This window comes from Dermacentor variabilis, chromosome 9, assembly GCF_050947875.1.
Source record: "Dermacentor variabilis isolate Ectoservices chromosome 9, ASM5094787v1, whole genome shotgun sequence".
Taxonomy (NCBI): domain Eukaryota; kingdom Metazoa; phylum Arthropoda; class Arachnida; order Ixodida; family Ixodidae; genus Dermacentor; species Dermacentor variabilis.
Genome location: NC_134576.1, coordinates 24,553,859 through 24,575,473, shown reverse-complemented (window position 1 = coordinate 24,575,473; position 21,615 = coordinate 24,553,859). Strand labels below are relative to the sequence as shown.

Here is a 21,615-nt window from a genome sequence, read left to right as displayed (position 1 = left end):
ACATTTCAAGGCGTACATTGCATTGCGAGTGATAACGGCGTCAACGCCCCCTATAACGATGGTCGCTGAAAAGAAGTGTACTTATTAATAGTAATAAATAAATAAGCTTGTATTTTCATAACTCGTCACGAATACATAAAATTGACCAGGAATATTATTTTCGTTTAATGAATCTAACTGTGTCTCACTTGAATTAAAAAACGCTTTTATGTTTCCCAATGTTTGTTCCCTCCAAACATAGTCGTGCTTCAGTCGCTGCTCCCGTAACCCCCCTTGCTGATGTTGGTAACAATTTGTACTGAACCGCTTTCCGCCCTAAGCTTCGCGACCTATGTGGATCGACCTTGGCCTGGCTGCCGACTGCTGGGTGACGTAACGGAACGTGCGTTACGTAATCCATTCGGCAAGTGCGGTCTTGGACGAATACCGCAGTATTATTGTGAGGGCAAATATATGGACACCCCAGGCGCACTTCTGCCGTCGTCCTCACCGCGATGTTCCGTATTAAAGGGACTGACAAACAATTTCCATGGTATCTATATTTTTTACTGCAATGGAAAGCTTACCGGTCAATCATGAAGTGTAAACGCGGCTAAAGCCGTGGATCATTTTTTATCAGAATTTTTCGAACTACACTGAGGATGTGGTTGTTCATTTGAAGTATGCTGAAAACGGTGACAGGTGAGCGCGATAGCCATTGTACGCCGGCAACAGTGGGAGGCAGACGACAAGTGCGGCCGTAACTGAGAAAGTATTATTTTGCTTACCAAGTCTATGTTCCTGCGATTCATGTTTCCCGAAGTGTTAAACTATTTCTGCGATAACAACTACGTGTTTCGTAGTTTCCTGTCCAACTGCTTTGTTAGTTAACCAGTCAAACCGAAACCAATCGGATCGAAAACGAAATGACGCTTTTCATGCGATATATGCAGTTGAGCGTGTTGCCTTTGCCATGCGTGTGCTATTGATTTCAGAAGCTTAGAATAAAGCGCAAGTGTCTAATAATACAGCCACTGTAATTTTAGCAATAATTCTGTCGTACTTAAAACAGCTGACTTATGTACAGTGATCTCTACACAACATCCGGTGTACCAAGATTTCACCGCCAGGCCTCGCCACTTGCTGATTTTTGAGACTTTCTTTGCCAATTTAAAATTACAATTCTTACTCAAATCGCGAACAGCGTGCTGGATCCTGTCACTATGAAACATGGTCATTTCATTTCAATTACTGGCCAGTTGCAAGTCCATTCAAGTCCGAGGTCGACGACATCGTCGCCACGCGCCGTATTTGTACGTGCGAATGAAAGCGTGCAAGGGTGAGCGGACGATGACGGCTCGCGCGCGCAAGGGAGTAAGCGAGGAGGAAGTGTGCCGTCTTCCGTCGCGCGCAAGGCATCGGGGGAAGGGTTCTAACTCCGGTTGCGCACGGCACGGCTGCACGGGCCCTATCTTGAAAGCGACCTGCGATGGGGTAAGTGCGCCGATCGCTGATAGCTTCGTGTGCGCTGTGTTTTCGCCGGTTAGTTCGCGTTGAAGCGAGAGGCAGCACGAAAGTCAATTAGCTCGCTGCTGCTTCCGCGCTTCCTCACTCCAGCGTGTTGACAGGAAGTTTCCGTGGTTATCGAGTGAGATGTGTTCATGTTCGCTTGTGTGCGCTTGACACCAGCTTGTTCAATTAGTAGGCGAATGTTAAAGGGCCCCTGAAACGGTTCGGACAAATTTTGTAGACGCGTAGGGTAGAGCTTAAGTAGAACATTCGCACCACAATTTAAGTGAAGCGTTACGTATTAATGGAGCTACAAGCGATTACAAGTTACGCTCCTCCCTAGCCATGCTTTTCCTCCTCAAATCGTTCGCCGAGCGGTCGTCGGGGCTAACTTCGCCTTCACTGGTTTGCTTCCCGATGCGACGTCACATCGTCCACTTCCGGTTGTTTTGGAGCCCGCCCCTGCCAGCGCGAAACCTCTCCGCTGGGCGCTTGGCCGTCGACCGCAAGCGAGAGCTTTCGAAGCAGCGTGCGCTGCGAGCATTCTGTCGCAGCGCCGAACGAGTCTGGTATTCCGGTAACCACACACTAGCGGAACGTTTCCACTGAACGGTGGAAGCATAAACTCAAGCTGATGAAGGAACTTTTAGCGTATACGCACGTGAGCTGCCTGATCGGTCTCCACGGTCCAGCCACTAAGCCCTGCGCCAGCCACTTCGGCTGGCGCAGGGCTTAACCAGCCGAAGAAAGAGCTAATATTGCTCTTACCAAGTGCAAAGCATTCTAAACGTTTACAAAAACAACGTGTTAACGATTACACTCCTGCGAAAAATTTACACCAGCAGCAAAGAATACATTTTGTCACTGCTACTGTGTCTGGTTGAGCTCTATGCCACCAGGTGGCTGCACCGTGCAGACCATTCACATTTGCGCTTCTGTTCATCCCATTAAACGATACGCAAGGGGACACGGCCAGGCCCTGTCCTCTTTGCGCTTTCGTTTACCCTCATACCGGACTCGCGTGACGCTATTGAGTTAGCAATCTTCCGGTGCAAAGTGACGTCCGCAATCGCGCAAATCCTGGCGCCGATCGGATAGCGGCAGCCCAATGCGCTGCAGCCAGACCCCTCGTTTACTGGCTTGCAGAGGGACAGGATGCGCAGCTTAATATATTGCCAGTCGCTACGTTTGCAGTCCACAACGCAACAAAGTCGAATCATAGCGCTTGCGAAAAGACAGACCGACACTGACGGCGGAGCTCTCGTCAAAGACGGAGCACGTTGTAGCACAAGCAGATGACACTTGCTGTGTACCGGAAGTGCTTAAGTGTACCGAAAAATTCTTCTTGTGCATTCCCTTTATGTCACTTTCTTTTTATAAAAACAAATTAACTAACATTTCAACTATTACGAATATCATTTGTTTACCACAAAGTGGGAAAAATTATCGATCACGCGCCCTGGTCAGCCAATCTGATAGCTCGCCCCACTGACGTCAAATGGGTGATTTGCATCATGTGGGTAGGGGCGGCTTAAAATTCCGCCGCGCAGTGCGCTGCGCTCGGCAACGATGTGCATTCTTAAAACTTTATAATAAATTACACGCTTTACGCAAAGCACTTAGATGCGTCAATTAATGTTCAGAAGGACCTACTTTAACGACTCAGTACGTTTGTAGAAAATCGTCCACATCGTTTAAGGGTCCCTTTATCAAGTATATGTGGCCTATAAAACTACTACCTCAACCTTGTGTAGTTATCTAGTAACTTGCTATCGCAATCGATGCTTCACCTAAATTTAGGGGGAAACTGCGTCGTTTATTTACTGATTGATTCATCATCATCATCATCATCATCATCATCATCATCAGCCTGGTTACGCCCACCGCAGAGCAAAGGCCTCTCTCATACTTCTCCAACTACCCCGGTCATGTACTAATTGTGGCCATGTTGTCTCTGCAAACTTCTTAATCTCATCCGCCCACCTAACTTTCGCCGCCCCCTGCTACGCTACCCTTCCCTTGGAATCCCGTCCGTAACCCTTAATGACCATCGGTTATCTTCCCTCCTCATTACATATCTTCCCTCCCCATGGCCCCCCCCCCCCCCATTTCTTTTTCTTGATTTCAACTAAGATGTCATTTACCCGCGTTTGTTCCCTCACCCAATCTGCTCTTTTCTTATCCCTTAACGTTACACCCATCATTCTAGCTCATTGCGTCGTCCGCAATTTAAGTAGAACCCTTTTCGTAAGCCTCCAGGTTTCTGCCCCATACGTGAGTACTGGTAAGACACAGCTGTTATACACTTTTCTCTTGAGGGATAGTGGCAACCTGCTGTTCATGATTTGAGAATGCCTGCCAAACGCCCCCCAGCCAATTCTTATTCTTCTGGTTATTTCAGTATCATGATCCGGATCCGTGGTCACTACCTGCCCTAAGTAGATGTATTCCCTTACAACTTCCAGTGCCTCGCTACCTATTGTAAACTGCTGTTCTCTTCCGAGACTGTTAAACATTACTTTAGTTTTCTGCAGATCAATTTTCAGACCCACCCTTCTGCTTTGCCTCTCCAGGTCAGAGAGCATGCATTGCAATTGGTCTCCTGAGTTACTAAGCAAGGCAATATCATCAGCGAATCTCAAGTTGCTAAGGTATTCTCCATCAACTTTTATCCCCAATTCTTCCCACTCCAGGTCTCTGAATACCTCCTGTAAACATGCTGTGAATAGCATTGGAGAGATCGTATCTCTCTGTCTGACGCCTTTCTTTATTGGGATTTTGTTGCTTTCTTTATGGAGAACTACGGTGGCTGTGGAGCCGCTATAGATATCTTCCAGTATTTTTACATACGGCTCGTCTACACCCTGATTCCGTAATGCCTCCATGACTGCTGAGGTTTCGACTGAATCAAACGCTTTTTCGTAATCAATGAAGGCTATATATAAGGGTTGGTTATATTCTGCACATTTCTCTATCACCTGATTGATAGTGTGAATATGGTCTATTGTTGAGTAGCCTTTACGGAATCCTGCCTGGTCCTTTCGTTGACAGAAGTCTAAGGTGTTCCTGATTCTATTTGCGATTACCTTAGTAAATACTTTGTAGGCAACGGACAGTAAGCTGATCGGTCTACAATTTTTCAAGTCTTTGGCGTCCACTCTCTTATGGATTAGGATTATGTTAGCGTTCTTCTAAGCTTCCGGTACGTTCGAGGTCATGAGGCATTGCGTATGCAGGGTGGCCAGTTTTTCTACAACAATCTGCCCACCATCTTCCAACAAATCTGCTGTTACCTGATCCTCCCCAGCTGCCTTGCCCCTTTGCATAGCTCCCAAGGCGTTCTTTACTTCTTCCGGCGTTGCTTGTGGTATTTCAAGTTCTAGACTATTCTCTCTCACATTATCGTCGTGGGTGTTAATGGTACTGTATAAATCTCTATAGAACTCCTCAGCCACTTGAAGTATCTCATCCATATTAGTAACGATATTGCCGGCTTTGTCTCTTAACGCATACATCTGATTCTTCCTAGTTTCATCTTCACTGCTTTTAGGCTTCCTCCGTTCCTGAGAGCATGTTCAATTCTATCCATATTATAGTTCCTTATGTCAGCTGTCTTACGCTTGTTGATTAACTTCGAAAGTTCGGCCAGTTCTAGTCTAGCTGTAGGGTAAGAGGCTTTCATACATTGGCGTTTCTTGATCAGATCTTTCGTCTCCTGCGATAGCTTACTGGTCTCCTGTCTAACGGAGTTACCACCGACTTCTATTGCGCGCCCCTTAATGATGCCCATAAGATTGTCGTTCATTGCTTGAACACTAAGGTCCTCTTCCTGAGTTAAAGCCGAATACCTGTTCTGTTGCTTGATCCGGAATTCCTCTATTTTCCCTCTTACCGCTAACTCATTCATCGGCTTCTTATGTACCAGTTTCTTCCGTTCCCTCCTCAAGTCTAGGCTAATTCGAGTTCTAACCATCCCATGGTCACTGTAGCGCACCTTGCCGAGCACGTCTACATCTTGTATGATGCCAGGGTTAGCGCAGACTACGAAGTCGATTTCATTACTAGTCTCACCATTCGGGCCCCTCCACGTGCACTTTCGGCTAACCCGCTTGCGGAAAAAGGTATTCATTATCCGCATATTATTCTGTTCTGCAAACTCTACTAATAAGTCTCCCCTGCTATTCATAGAGCCTATGCGATATTCCTCCACTGACTTGTCTCCAGCCTGCTTCTTGCCTACCCTGGCATTGAAGTCGCCCATCAGTATAGTGTATTTTGTTTTCACTCTACCCATCGCCGATTCCACGTCTTCATAGAAGCTTTCGCCTTCCTGGTCATCATGACTGGATGTAGAGGCGTAGACCTGTATAACCTTCATTTTGTACCTCTTATTAAGTTTCACAACAAGATCTGCCACCCTCTCGTTAATGCTATAGAATTCCTGTATGTTACCAGCTATATTCTTATTAATCAGGAATCCGACTCCTAGTTCTCGTCTCTCCGCTAAGCTCCAGTAGCACAGTACGTGCCCGCTTTTTAGCACTGTATATGCTTCTTTTGTCCTCCTAACCACACTGAGCCCTATTATATCCCATTTACTACCCTCTAATTCCTCCAATAACACTGCTATGCTCGCCTCACTAGATAACGTTCTAACGTTAAACGTTGCCAGGTTTAAATTCCAATGGCGGCCTGTCCGGAGCCAGGTATTCTTAGCATCCCCTGCTGCGTCACAGATGTGACCGCCGCCGTGGTCAGTTGCTTCGCGGCTGCTGGGGACTGAGGGCCGGGGTTTGATTGTTGTATTCATATAGGAGGTTGTGGCCAAGTACTGCACCAGGGTGGCCAATCCTGCTCTGGTGAGAGAGTGCGTTACCGGTTCTGGTCACCGGGGTCAGGTCGCACTCCAGGCCTGTTTGTGCAATTTTCTCAACACACGGTTTTTTTTTCCGGTGGAGAATCGCGCGGCACCGGGATTCGAACCACGGTCCTCTTGCACGCGAGGCGGATCCTCTACCGCCCGCGCAGAAGTTGTACGCCTCGTTTAACCTACAGTGGGGCCTTATTTGATCAGTCAAGGTGGACCAATCTGAGCTCGGTTATAGCGCACGGATGGCACTCAACTAGAGAACCTGGTATTTATGATATGCACGTGTGGCCATACATAATAGATAAATTTCTTTATCCTTTCTTTCGTTTTTTTAGGAGGGTCCCTGTACAGTGATAAACTAAAAGAAAAGACGTTTTAAAAAGGGGGGAAGAAAAAAAGAAGGAAAGCAAAAAAGAGGAAGAGAACAGGCGATTTGAACTCGTAACCCTTGGATGATGCCCAGAAAGATAGCTCAGTCGGTTGGTCCGTCAGGCTCCACTGCAGGTTACTTTGAAGCGCCATAGCTCCTGTCCAGAGCTTCATACTTACGTGGAAAGGAACTGATTGGTGGAAAGGGACTGAGTAGTGGGAAGGCATACTTTCTTGGAAAAATGGCCGCCCGTGGATAAGAGCGAACTCGAGCGGCTTTAGAGACTAGGTAAAGCTTGATCACGTGCTAGGCGAGCGCGGCACTCTTAGCGTGGGAAGCTGGCCCGAGTAACTATCTCAAGGACTGCTGCTCACGAGGGCGAAATACCTTCGCGTAATTATAATATCCCTGATAAGACTACTTTCGAAAAAGAGAACGGCCCAGAGGGCTGTACTACGAGTGCTATGGCTATATATATATATATATATATATATATGACAAGAAATTAAAAAAAAAGGAAGTTGCGCAAGAATCTGGTTTTACGGTCTTGCGCCGAAATTTCGCATTGCATTTCTAGAGCAGATCGACGATAATGCAGTGCGCATCGGAACAAATTCCGCCCCCGTTTTGCTGCTAATAATGCGGCAGTGATTATTTAACGTCAAATCAGAGGCAGCCATACGATGCCAACAGACAATGAAGCAAAAGAAGGCATGAAATAATCTTTTTAAATGAATGTAGAAACCATTATGCGAGAGAGAGAAAAATATTGTCAGCAAGGCTACTATTACCATAATTGGAGAATATTATATAGCACGCAGAAGAGACGTACGCAAAGAAGCTGAGGCTGGAAGCAGCGCTGGGGGCAACGTGTTGCCAAGGTGTGTCCAATAAGAGTGCGTTGAGGTTTCCTCGTAATAACCGGTCATCAATCGAGCGGCCGTGGACCGACCGCATTCTACTTACTCGCGACGTAATCAACATGGAGACACTTTCGCATATTTTCTTTTTCGACGTGTAAAGGGGCCCAACAGAACGCAACATTTTATTAGTCTACACACGGTGACCACAGTGCCACAAGACGACGCGAGGCGCCGCTGCTACTTTTGAGCAAGTCTCACAATATTCCGGTATACGATTCACTACTATCTTCTAACGATTAATTGCGCTATTACGAACGTGCGTTACTATAAGTATAACGGTCATGGTGCGACCCCCGCGTCCCTATTCTCGCAGATTCCAAGAAAATGCAGGAATGACGGATTAGAAATGAGGCGTGGAAGTGTCCGAAGACATTGGCCCCCTCTCTCCTTTCCCAGCTGTTCTTGGCAATGTTGGAGGGTGCTCCAAGCGGCCCACGTTGACACTACGTTTTTCACGCACTAAGCGAATACGAAAGCGGCTTCTGTCCGCATCGTTGCCCCGAACCGTCGTACATACATGCCCGCTTGAAGGACAAACGAGCGGGAATTCCCGTTGTCATCGATCGGCACCGATCGGACAGTTGTTCGCGCAGGGCAAGGCCTCGCAACATCTGCACGTAATTCGATGTACACGGAGCGAAGCACTGAAAGGCGTACGCCACTTTCTTTATTGCCACTTGAAAAGATGGCCGCAGCCCCGGCGCCCTCACCTCGCGAACGACGGCAGCCAGTGCAGAGGCGTGCTTTGCACGTGGGCACGCTGCGTACGTACACGCGCAGGCACCGCAAAGTACGGCAGCGGCCGAAAGGGGGCGCCGAGAAAACGAAGCGCACGAAACGACCGTGACACAACGGTTCCGGCATGCGCCACTGGCGCGCGTTGGAGAAGACAGCAGCGACAGTGGGTCGCCTGGCAGCACAGAGTTACTATACTATGCCTGGCAGCTGTCGCACACGTCAAGTCACAGCACTCTAACGCCCTCTCTAGGACCGGGTCGGGGTTTCGACGAAGAGAGTGGTGGAGCTAGTGGTCTGAAAGGGTAGAGAGGAGAAACGAGGCGTTAATTGACAACAACACCTTGTTGCGCTATAGTTGATGCATAACTCAGGCTGCATCTGTTAGCTTTGTATTGCTGTTTCGCTCGTCCTGTCAGTCTGTCCTCGTGCGGTTGTGAGCGCATGCGCTATTCTTTTCTTTCCCGCGCTGGAAATTACGCTAACAAAGGGAGGGCGCAAGAGCACAGGGGAGTGCGTACACACGGCGTCCAATACGCAAAGCGCGCACTGTGCAAACAAAACGTGCTCGAGCAAGTTCTAAACAAGAGCATCTCAGTCCGTTCCACATAGTACAGCGGGGATATTACGGCGCATTGGACACGATCAAACTCCATCCATGCGCGCAAAATCTCCGTCGAAAGGGCGGCATGCAGTCCAGACGGTCTATATAATACTGCCAAATTCAGTGCCCTTCACTCGGCCGCATACCGAGGGGGCGTGCGACGTATCCTTTCATTCGCTACACTGATAGCGGTCGCTGCGAGAGAGAGAGAGAGGCTGCGGTAGCAGTCGGGCAAAGCGGGAGCGTGGGAGGGGCGTGGGGTTCGAACTCCAGTCCGCGACCAGGCGAACTGCGCACTTGACGATTGTATCGCGACTGTACGCCCAGGTACAGCGGGCAAAAACGCCGACGAGGTGCGGCTCGAAGGCTGTCGCGCGCCGTCGCGATAAACGTGGGTGCTCCTCGGGGGGGGGGGGGGGGGGGGGGGCGTCGTAAATGCGCGAAAGCCACTCTTGTCACGAGGGGCCCACGCGGTGACCGTGCGCTCGTCACCCACGTCGTCGGCATAGAGTAACGAGCTCGCCGTGGAACCGCACGCGCAGCAATGGCAAACATGGCGCCGTTGCAAGACCCACGCACGGCATATAATCTTTATTTATTAATGGAAGTATCCGTAGAACACTAGTGCAGGGGCAAATAAAAGCCTTCGAAGCACAAAGAATACATCTGCAAAAACACAACGCAAATTCATAACAGTTCGCACAGTTCAGAGAATAAAGCGTAGCTAATAATATTTTGGCGATAATATTTGCAACAACATGCCGATAATTCAGCTTTCGGCAGCTTATAACCGCTGGCGCGGTGAAAGACGAACGCGCTTCGATCCAACCTCAGTCCCATCGGCGTCACGGCGACGGCGCAGACGTCGGCCCCACGCAGAGGGTGGCTCCCACCACGACTGCCGCCGCCGCGCCGCAGGCCCTCGGCATGCGAGCGTCGCAACGCGAGCTCGTACCGGCGCACCACCAGTTCACAGCTGCGAGTGTGGCCAGCTGCACGCGAGCAGCGCCCACCTCGGAGACGCCGCAGCGGTGCGCTCGCGCCTCCGCGACACGGCTCGGCCGGAGCGGGCCACGACGGGAGGGTGTCGACCCCCCCGCGCAGTGCAACGCGCACAGCTGCAAACAAGCGGGGCGCCCTCGTGACGCCGCTCGCGTCGAACGCTCGACCGCGAGGTCTCCAGACGACACACGTCACAAACACCGGCCCGGCTCAACCAGCGGAGTCAGGATGCGAGGTCACTTCTTTCCAGAGGGAGATGCCCAGGCCATACTCCTTAGATGCGCATTTTTTGTTTTATATCCGTAATCTGCGTCGTAAGAAAGTGCAATGATTTCATGACGGCTATATATATGTACGACTGTAGTCACCTGCATCACTGATAAGGTTTAACAACTCCAACGCAATAGGTGCTGTCTAAATCCGCACCACGGCGGTGGCTCCTTCCGAGAAACAGAAAATCCACTCCAAGGCTTTTGCCGACTACATCCGCCGGATAGCCGCCGGTAGCAGGCCACGACCGGCGCGTCCCGGACATTTCTAAAAGGTGATGTCCAAAACATGGCCGCCACGACGGTGTTTCTGGCTCCTGCAATCACTGGCGGCGCAAGCAGCCAACCAAAGCACAATTATAGATCGTTTTTGTCACTGAGACGGAAAGGAGCCGCGCCTGGTGGCTGGCTTTGAACGGTAAAGGCCCGCGGTGACCAGGAAAATTCGAACGACGGACGGCGGGCCAACACTAGCAGCGTGAGAAGCGCACTGGCGATTAGCACCGTCGCTCGACGGTGCTAACGCAATGCAAGCACAGTTTTGGCCGAAGCGCTCATTCAAGGTTGGGAGAGAAAAAAAAATAATGCAGATCCCACGCACTGTGGGAATAGATGTAAGAGAAGCTTTCCGTGCCGGATGCCTTGATTGACGATAATTAGCGGTAATGTTGACGACTAAAGCTTAATTTCTTCAACGTTTAGGCTAACACGAGAGTGGTGAGTTGATGTTAAACGCTACCTTGCGTGCATCACTGTTGTTTGTCTGCGTAGTACACCGAACACACAGGAAGAGGTGTTCGCTGGAGGCGTTGTTGTGCGCCATATTCTATAACCTGAGAGGGTTGAGCGTAGACACTTCCTCACATGGCACATCAAATTGTGGCAGAAGTATTAAACTTGAAAGGAATTATGGGGCTGGTATTTGTGCCAAAGCTACACTAAGATTATGAGGCAAGCCGTAGTGGCAAACTCCGGATTAATTTTGACACCGTGATGTTCTTTAACGTGTCCCAAAATCTAAATGCACGTGCGTTTCCTATTTAGCCCCAGTCGAAATGCGGCTGCCAAGATTGGGATCAAATCCACGACCTCTAGCAATGCCATAGTCGCAAAGCTAATGTGGCGGGCGCAGAAGTGTTATTCGACGGTCGACCGCTTCCGTAGTGTCTCCTGGATCCTGTGGTGCGCTTTAATTAATGCGGCTCTGCTTCTGCATGCCCTGCGTAAGTCACCCCGCTGGACATATTTGCATGGCGTTTATTTTTTCAGAAATAGCAGCAACGTACTCTACCCTACCTTGAACTTCATCTTATCCTGTTTCCCCCCAACCGCTGTCGCATGGTAGTAGGCTTTCCTTGCGTTCTCACGTCACCTCCCCCGTCTGTTATATGGGAACTGCCTCCACACTTCTCCCTCTTCTTCTTCTCTCTACAGTTCTATCTGCGTCGTCTCTGGCCTCGCACATTAGTAGAAAGGGAAACGCTGCAGTTTCTGCAATGCTTCTGAGGGGAGTGAAGGATAATTACAGCTGTCAAGCGGCTAATGTGGCGACGGCCAGGGAGCTCCAGAAGGCATTGTGCACATTCGACGTGGTGGGGTGAAAACGAGTTACTCCCATCGCCTTTTCTTTCTTACTCGCGCGCTTTCTCTCTCTCTCTTAGTCTCTCTTACTTACGCCGTCGAAACGACGCCGCTGCGGCAAGTAATCGAACCAGCGACCTCGCATTTAGCGACAGCAGCTACGACCGACAGCAGCTACAATCCGCGCCTGTCTTGTGTGTTTCCTTCTTTGTCCTTTGTTGTTTGCGCGGTTACATGATGCATTCCAATATTGAGCCAAGCGGGCGAGAAAAACGCAAACACGCAAAACAATAAACGAGATGGGTACAGGCGAGGAGGACGTCCGGGCCAGACCCCGTCCAGGTTTCGGGTCGCCCCTCGGGCGCGACGCGGGTTGAGGTCAGGGGTGACTGCCAGGGCGCCCGACGAGACGATCGCGACTGGCCGCACCGCGTGCAGGACAGCGCACCTCGCACCGAACTGACGGCGACGCCTGCGCGGCCCGCTATGCAAATAGCGCACGAGCCACGCAAGCGCGCACATGCACGCACCGCCGTTCCCGCCGGTCTCGTCGCCAACGGGAGCGTGGCGAACGCACCGCGAAGCTCGAACGACAGAACACGGCTCTTCAGCGCACCGCTACCGGGCCACGCTGCCGCACCTAACCGAACCGCGGTCACCACAATGAGCGAGTGCGAGCGCCACAGTGCGAACGCGCTCGGCGGGCGTCTCACGCTGTACGCGAGAAAAAAGATGTCCGGCATTACAAGTATAGGACACTCGGTGTTGGTGCACACAAAAGGAGTATAACGCAACCGATGAGCCACAGTAGACGAAGTATATGGAGTGAAAGGTCCCCGATGAAGTTCCACCACGTGAGCCCAACCAACGCTCACTACACGGCCGGCGTACGGACGCAATTGTCACAGCAGCGCATTGGAACGTAGAGCGTACAGTGTATGTTGCTAGTTTAGCGCCTGTCCTGCGTAACTTCTCCGTCTCGTGTTGCCCTTCCTTTCGAGCTGCGTCTATTATGAAGCGGAGAAGGTGCTCTATACCAGATGAATATGCAAACACTCTATCGGGACCCTTCCACTCAAAACGGCATATTAGGTTCATGGCACTGTACATCGAATCAGCGTCAAGCCGCGGAATTTATGGCGTGCCTTCAGTCAGTTGGCTGCATTTAAAGACTGTCACTCGAGCAACAGTTAATTGAGATTACGAGTCGCGCGAGTGCTTCTCTATCTTACCGGCCCTCCATCTTCCTTATGGCCCTTCCTATTTTTCCACGCCTTGTAATAAGTAGGCGAATACGTTTACGCCGGCAAACCTTTCTTCAAAAAGACCTGTCCATTTATATTTAACCTACAAGTATACGCGAAAGTTTGCTCGCTGCCTCTCGCGAATAACAAATGTCCCATCTTTCTCACACCGAGTCTCATTATTTTAACGCGGCTCGAATATCGGAGGGCTGTCTACGCCCTACAAACGACGGCAGGGCGTGGCCAGTGTTTGAGCCGAAATGACAGCGAGGCATTGTCGCCACTTCTTGTTGCAGTTCACTTCCAGGAGCGGAATGAAAGCGTCGACCATTTAATTGTAGAAAGAGGCGCGCCGAGGGAGTATGACCGACTCGATGCATGTACGATATTTAGAGGAACTCGCAACGGGCAAATGGCATGGAATATAGTTGCCGCAGTCGATTCAACAAAAATGCAACCTCCCTCTTTATCAATGCGTAATTCCCTGGCGGGAGATGTACACCCAAACAGCAAAAGCGTCGCGAAATTTGTGACGTCACGTATAGTGGTGAACATAGATCACGCTTCAGGCAGGAGAGAGAGATTAAGAAAGCGATAGCTCGACGACTTGACGCGATACATTTTCTTCGCCAAAAAAGCAGTTAATTCCGTTCCACAGAGGAGATTCGGACGTCCCTATACCTAAGCGCCCACTTAAAGGGCTGCACGCAATTATGTTACGCTATACAATGTAGAAGACCACAGAGAACACAGGAGGAACGCGAAACGTCGAGCGCAGCGCACTCTGCCCGTCTTGTTCTTCGTGTGCGCTGCCACGCGTTTGATACGCAGCCGTAACATACTAGTGTTCAGTAGCCTGTCTTTAGGTTATAAGCGTGAAGCACTCCTCGAAGCGCGAGTATCGACGCGACATTCCTCGAACCACAAACACGACCGGTTCTAAATGATGTGGCGATATAACGCCAGAATCGGCTTCGCTCCATCCTTTGTATCGTCTAGCGCTGACGACTGGGCGATCTCTGCGATGGGCACAAGCGTCGCTTGCATCACTCACAAGGCGCGAAAAGGAAAAGCGTCGGAGCATGATCGTCACGTTATCTCGGCTATGGTATGCAGTACGGTTCAGAGATGATCGAAGCAGCCTCTCGCGCCGGTGCACCGAATTAAGTGACATAGATGGCGAGCGGGCGTGGCCATATCGCGATGCCCCCAAAGCGGAAGCCCAGGACGGGCTGATATGACAGGCGCCGGTGAACGGGCGCACCACGCTCCTCGGCCCGATGGCGAAGGGGGGACGGTGGCGTTGAAACAATGCTGGCTCACAGCGGTGGTGGACCGGAAGCGGAAGAGCTTCCCGCGACGTGCCGACACCGCGACAACTAGCGGGCGCGACACGGAACGGTGGCGCCCTGTCGCCCGCTGCCTCGACGAGCGCCCACCGATCCGTTCACTTTCCCGTGGCGGTAACTGACGATATAGTTCCGCGTCGAGGTTGTACCAAACGGAAGGCGCGATATCGCAGCCCTTGCCCTCGTCACAACTACTCGGGCCGTCTTTTCAAGGCGTACGTCACGCCGGCGACGCGTCGCCTAGCGTCTATTTAGGCCGCTCTGTCGGTGCCCGGAGCGATAGATGCAGGCTAATTATCGAACACACAACCATCCCCGTTTGGCCTAACCTGCGTCGCTCTCGGTACAACAGAAAAGACTCGAGAGATGCTGGTCTGCCTGACGGCAACATCGGGTTAATGTACGACAACGACGGCGTCGTCGCCGGATGCCGCACATTGAATTACAAATTGTCTTTATTTTTTCACAGCAAATTAGGGAAAATGACCACATACTGAAAGCTACAAAGGCGTAGACTGAGTGCATGTGAGGCCCCAACAGTGAGCCGAACATAAAAGATATCCGCATATTCCACCGTATATATGCTCTGGTTGCTTAAGCAGGTTCGCGGCATTATTTACAGGGCTGGAATGACGGAGTGGGGAGCAAATGACGCGAAACAGTTCATTTTCGATCGCTACAACAAACCTCTACATAAAACAAGTAACGCCACTGTGAATGCCACTTGGCCGTTGAGAAACCCCGCGTCAAACATATTATACGGGGCGCCGCGGACGTCTGTCCTTCCGTCGCCTAGTACGTTCGGGCGCCAACTTTCTATATGTAAAACGTAACGTCGGGCTAAGGCATCCCTTACAGCCAACCGCGCTGCTATGGAACGTCAAATATCCAGCAATTAAATTACTTAATCTACCAGAACGTGACGCGCGCAAACAACCATCCCGCGGACTTCTCCGCAGCAGTGCACGAGGTACATACACAGGTTTCACTGCAAGGACGCGAGCCCACGGCCTGCTTCACGAGCAAGTTCGTCGACCAAAACCGCTTCTAACCGCTGGCACGTAAACGTGACCAAAACAGATGGCGGGCGTTTCTCACAAGAAGCGCCGCCGGCCAATCTGATGCGAAGCGAAACGCGACCCTTTTACCAAACCACGCACTCCGAGACCGTTTGTTCCCTAATCTCGCGGAGTCCGACAAGTGTGTGTGTGAGAAACGGAGAGAGAGAGAGAGAGAGAGAGAATGATCGTGAGCCGTGCGCTTGTTGTTTCACTGCACCCCCCCCCCCCCCCCAAACACCCACCCCACAAACGCGCCCTGCACGCAACACGCCAATAGAGCGCGGGGCAGAACTAGTATCGTCGCAATATCTGCCAGGGCCGAGAAGCCGGACCCTGTTTTTTTTTTTTTTTTATCGGCGCAATCGACGGCCCAGTGAGTGTTCCGGCTGCCACTCTTCTTGCCCCCGGCGGAAAGGCGGAACACACACACACACACACACTCGAGAGAGAGAGAGAGAGCCTTCTTATCTGGCACTCGTATCGCGCAGCACACTTTCTCCGCTTCGCCGACCCTCTCGAATCCTTCCATTGTCTCTGGCGATCAGCCGGAGCGTGCGATACGCGTGCATCGTGTTCCCACCCGCACGCCCGCGAGACTCGAGCCGGAGCGAGGCATTCATCGCGCTCTCTGCTCGGCCGCAACAGTCGCCTCGTTCATCACACGCACCGGACAGAAGCACGTGCGCCCCGATCAGGGCGCGAGGTCGGCGACCGATCACAGAGGCGAGCGAGAAGGGCTGCCAGGAGGCAGAGCCTTGTCTCCAGCGAGTCGGTCGCTCGTGTCGACGGGCAACCAGCTTGCGGCACAACACAACGAGGACAGGAGCACTAGAGCAACACGAGGCGTGCGCCGGTTGCTGCGTTACTGCGCCCTGTTCCTACAATCACCGTTCGCGGCCCCTTATTCCCCTTGAATATAGGGAGCGGCTTGCGACAGAAGTCAAGGCGTTCACGAGGACCGCGTAGCAGACGTAAAGAGCGCTAAGAAAAACACTGCATCATGGAACAGTCGTTTCTGCAACAAGAGTGTGCGACAACAACAACAAAGTACGAAAAAAAAACAGAATACAGCAGAAAAATTGCCCTTTAGAAATTTCCGACAAGCAAAGTTGCATTTGAGTTATTTCACAAATGCGCTGTGCCATGCGCCCCCGAAAAGAGAAACATAAGGTACTGACGTTCAACATGTAAGTTTGGACACATATGAAAGCTGTGAGCTATGTTAACAAGGACGGCAGAAGCTTAATCGGTATGAATTTGTTCCGATCACATTCAGTGCGGTCAGCATTAGATTTGCAACGTTCTGCTAGAAATTTCAATGGCATCATTAAAGGAAGGCACGACATTCCAGTCAAAGTGTGAAACACACATACGATGGCTTTCGTTGACAGCGGCGCTCCTGTGCCTAAAATAAATGTCAAGCTGGTGGACACGAGCAACCTGGGCAGTAGAACTCGCCAGCACGGGTTCAGAAGATCACGAATGAAGTCCTGAAGCCCTTCCTAGGTGTCCCTTGTGACACGCACATGTACGATATTATCATCTTTCCAAAGCTGAGGCTTAGCATCAGCAACACCTGTCCCAGGTATTAAATGCCTTGAGCTTGACAAACTTCAAGGTTAACTTCAAGAAAAGTGCATTCTTTCAAAGAAAAGTTCTGTTTCTTGGAAATGTCCCTGACGGGACTACCAAGAACACGTGCAAACGGTTCGTCGAGAGAATCTCCCAACTGGCGAAACCATACCGACGTCCACTCGTTGCGTGCGTTTCCGGGACCAGCAGGACGTTCCAGGCCTTGCATAAAAGACTTTGCCGTCAAAAGTAGATGCCTCACGCGCCTAACGCAGAAAAAATTCTCTGTTCGAGTGTAATGACGAATGTGAGAGAATCCACTGCTATTTGGTGCACAAAATCTCTGCTGATCCTGTTCTATGCAGACCGGATTTTACTTCACCTTTTGAACTGAATAGCAACGGTTCACAAGGTGGGACAAGTGCAGTGTTGTATCAGGAATGTCCAGAAGCATTCGGCCGAGAAAAGCGACATCTAGTACGTTACTATAGCTACAACCTCAAGCCATCTGAAGTTAGGCACAGGACTACTGAAAAGGAAGCACTTGCAGCCCTAAAAAGCAATTCAATACTTCCGTACGTACCTAGAAGGTACGAAGTTCACCGATCACCAGGCCTCTCACATCTCTTGAATATAACCCAACCTAATGGACGTATCGCCAGATGGGCTAACTAATTGCAGCATTATGACTTCATCTCCCACCCACCTGGACCCATTTTGACTGATGGCATGGAGGAAGGAAAGCGTAGGAGAGGCCCCGGCCAGCATGGACTTTTGGGAGAAAGTGTGGCGGAAGTCACGTGCTGTTTTTCGCAAAGGTGCACTGGGACTGATACCCCAAATGTCGACGTTCCCATAGAAACCGCGCTCCTGAAGCTCTCGCTGCTTGTCTCGGCCTCTGCAAAGTGAGACGAGATTTTTCGGCCCGTGTCTTTCTCGCAGCACTAGCTGTTCCGAGGGGCAAGCTCACTTTGGAGTGTGGAGCTTGACAGTTGCGTTTTGGGTCTGTGTGTGAGCGTCAACCGGCAACAGACACACTCAAGTAATTACCGCCTGGGACTTCGTCGTCTTCTTCAACGTGCCACGGAAAAGCACAGGAGCGCGTCTGCTCCATTAAAACTGTTACAGAAGTTTCGTAGGCTTTGTTCTGACGCGCGTCGGCAGCACACACTCCCGGCGGCTTGTAGCAATGCAAGTTCAGAGCTCGCGCCTGTCTGTTCCGGCGAGCTGATTGCAGGCGCAAAGAGAGACGGCACACCAACGTGGCTGCATTTCCGGTTTCAAAAGTGCGACGTCAAGGCCTCTCCTATTTTGTTTCTTTCCTCCATGAGTGATACAGATGCTTTGTCTAGACTGATGATACAATGCAACAAAGAACAATCGGACGAAATCAATGAAGTAAAATTGTGGGAAGGCACTGAAAAACTTTTTACTGAAGGTCGGTATCACGTCCCGCCAACGCTGGTTTTCAGAGTGCTTTATTTGTTCCACGATAGCCCAGAATCTGGAGGGCACGACGGATTTTTGGCGCACCTACAACAAGTTAGTTGACAGATTTACATGGCTTCGCATGAAGGAAGATGTCACTCAATACGTTCGTTCATGCCATATTTGACAAGTCACCAAAGTGAAATATGAGCAGTCTACGGAAGCTATGATAATACCTTGCCACTCGAATGTGCCTTTTGATTTTATACAACTGAATTTTGCCAAGCGAAATAAGAAACGAGATGGAGTTGGAAAAACGCAAAATTTTCTTCTGGCCATAGGTAAATGTACCAGGATGGTCGCGGTAGAAGATTCAAATAGCGTCATCGCCCTCCTCGAACGGGATATGTTTAGCACTACCAGGACCATTGTATGTGACAACGGTCTAGTGTTCAAGAATGAAAAACTAGCAAGATGGGCTCGAGACCACAATATGTCAATCAAGTTCTGTGCGCCATACCATCCCGCAGCGAATGGGCTTGCAGAGCGTGCCATACGAAATGTGGAACGGTACATGATGATGTACGATAGTTTCCCTGGTGGACGGGAATATTCTTGAGGAGCAGCTGTAAAACATCACAATCGTTCTTACATCAGTAGCCTGGGATGCAGTCCACAGTTCGCTTGTACAGGAGGAACACCTATTCTGCAGGCGGACTGTGAGTTGGGGCTCTTAGAAAATCTCAAGAACGTCGAGGAAAGGGGAAAAAATCCCAGGAGGGAAGGTACCGTAAACTTATGAAAACCGTTTGGTACATCGGTCAACGTGACCCAGTTGAATGTGCTTGTATTGGAAACGTTTTTAAGTATTACCCCAGGAGGGGTCAGTCAAGGAACCTGGACGGGTGAAGCAGTATGAGCCTTCGGATAGATGAAGAAGCGCAGGAGCCTGGGAAAGGGGAGAAAAGGAGGATGAAGTTGGAGTGTAGACAAGATGGACACCAGTTCCAGAGCTAAGATTTACATGTATTGTGTCTTAACCCAGGAACGCCGCATATTTTATTTATTTATCTACTTATTTACTTATTTATTTATTTATTTTCTATACTCCCAGGGCCATCGGCATTACAGAGAGGAGGGGCATACAAAATCGGCGGCGTTTTCCTTAAAATTCTCGACGTCGGTGATGGCAGCGATGAAGGCCAGGAGATGGTTCCGTACATTTTCACTTCGAAGAATAAATTAAATTATACAAAAGGCTACTTCGGCAGTGCGGTATTCCTACCTTGAAGTTGTGGTCAGTGCGTGAAGATAATAAGACGGAGAAACGAGTAACTTCTCCTTGAGAATAGGATTGGCATAATAAATTCTATGGAAAAGACATAGGTAAAAGTATTTACGGTGCAAGAAAGAACCGGAATACCAAGGCCTGCTTCCATTGTAGATACGGTTACTGTTCGGGAGTAATTTGAGACAGCAAAATGGGCGGCGTGGTTTTGGATGGACACTCTGAAGTGTTAACGTTATCTGGTTAGGGTCTGAAATGGAGCACGTATATTCTAGTTTAGGTATTATGAACATCCTCCAGAGAAGAAGCTTAAAGGTGCTGTTAGCAGCTATGAAATGACGCCATAAGAATCTGACCGTGCGGCTAACCTGGTTACATACGTATTTCACGTGCATTTTCCGGGACACGTTGTGTGCTATGTGAATACCCAGATATTTGTACGACGGGACAGGTGATAACGGAGTGTTATTAAGATAGCGAGGGGTGTTATCATGAAGGCGGCTAGAAATACGCAGGTGTTTGCACTTTGTGGTGTTACGCGTCACGAGCCCACAGTTTCAGAAAGGCCGCAGGGCAGTGGAAGTCGTCTGATAAACGACAGATAATGATAACAGCGAAACGGGAGCGCTGTTTCACATATACTTTGAACATGCGAAGATAAGCTTCGAGTTTCGTTGAAGTATGCACACAAATATCTACAGGGTGTCCCAGCTAACCTTAGCCAGAGTTTAAGAATATGCGAGGCCCAGGTGGTCTAAATTTCCGGAGTCCTCCACTACGGCGTGCCTCGTAATGGGAAAGTGGTTTTGGCACGTAAAACCCCCTAACTTAATTTTAATTTTCAACCCGGTGGTTCTCGCTCATTCACAAACAGCACGGGTCAAGCTTCCGAGCACCGCTTATACCTCTCGGATAATTTACGACTGCACGCAAAATAGGCTTTGTTCGACGCACATTTACACGATGCGCAATGCGAGCAGCCTTTCGTCAAACAAAACACGCGCTAGGCGAAAGCAAATTCCTCTCGAAAGAGCATTCGGGTGCTTCCCCCCAACTTTGTCTAGCACTGCGCGTACAAATACCGAAAGCAACGTCACGTTGCTAGCGCTAAACTAGTCCGACACGAGCTAAACGGTGAACTGGGCGCGTTGGTGCGGATCCGTCTGGTCAGGGAAGAGCGCCAAGGGATGCTTTTCCCAACTACACGCGCATACAGTTGGACTAGGAACAGAACGACGCCGATGACGTGCATCGGCTCCGCAGTCGACGGAGCCGGTTCGGTCGCTTCGTGGGACGAGGCCAGCGCGGCGGCGAGGAGCGTCTGTCTGGCCATCGCTGCTCCGCGCACGAGATCGGCGGCGCACCTCACGAATCGAGGGCCGCGTTCGCGGGTCGTCTATCGGGTAAACGATCCGCACCAATGGCATCGCGCCAACTCCACGGCGCTGGTTCGTTTATTTTCTTTCCTAATCGCGGTCGTTGCTCAACAACGGCTCCAGCACGCGGATGTACGAGAATCCGCCGCCAGTCATCTGGGACTCCTATCGTGTCGACTTGGATGGAACAGCACAGTGACGTACTGGAAATGTCGAAGACGGGGCATGAGCTTCTCTAACAGGGATGCGCGAATAGGTTTTTTTTTTTTTTAATGGAATCGAATACGAATCAAGTAGTGGGAGAATCGAATCGTTTTCGAATAATGAACGGCCGTTAACACATTTGCTATAAAACGATGTTCACATCCTAGTATTCTTAAGCTTAGGAAGTTTCCGTCATTGCATAGTACGTTACGAAGCGTAGTTTATTAAAAGCAAAAGCGCAGCGTCAGGAG

At 50.3% G+C, this 21,615-nt stretch overlaps 1 protein-coding gene across 4 annotated transcripts in view; it reads right to left on the bottom strand.

Moving 5' to 3' along the window:
• LOC142592555 (uncharacterized) overlaps nucleotides 1-21,615 on the bottom strand; it is a 415,001-nt gene that overhangs the window by 232,552 nt on the left and 160,834 nt on the right. The window contains exon 1 of one of the 4 annotated variants that reach the window (XM_075704066.1): nucleotides 9,820-9,982. The exons of the other annotated variants lie outside the window; for them this stretch is intronic. The gene's annotated coding sequence lies outside the window, so the exon portion shown is untranslated. Of the gene's footprint in view, nucleotides 1-9,819; nucleotides 9,983-21,615 lie in introns of those variants that run through there. 4 annotated transcript variants of the gene reach the window in all.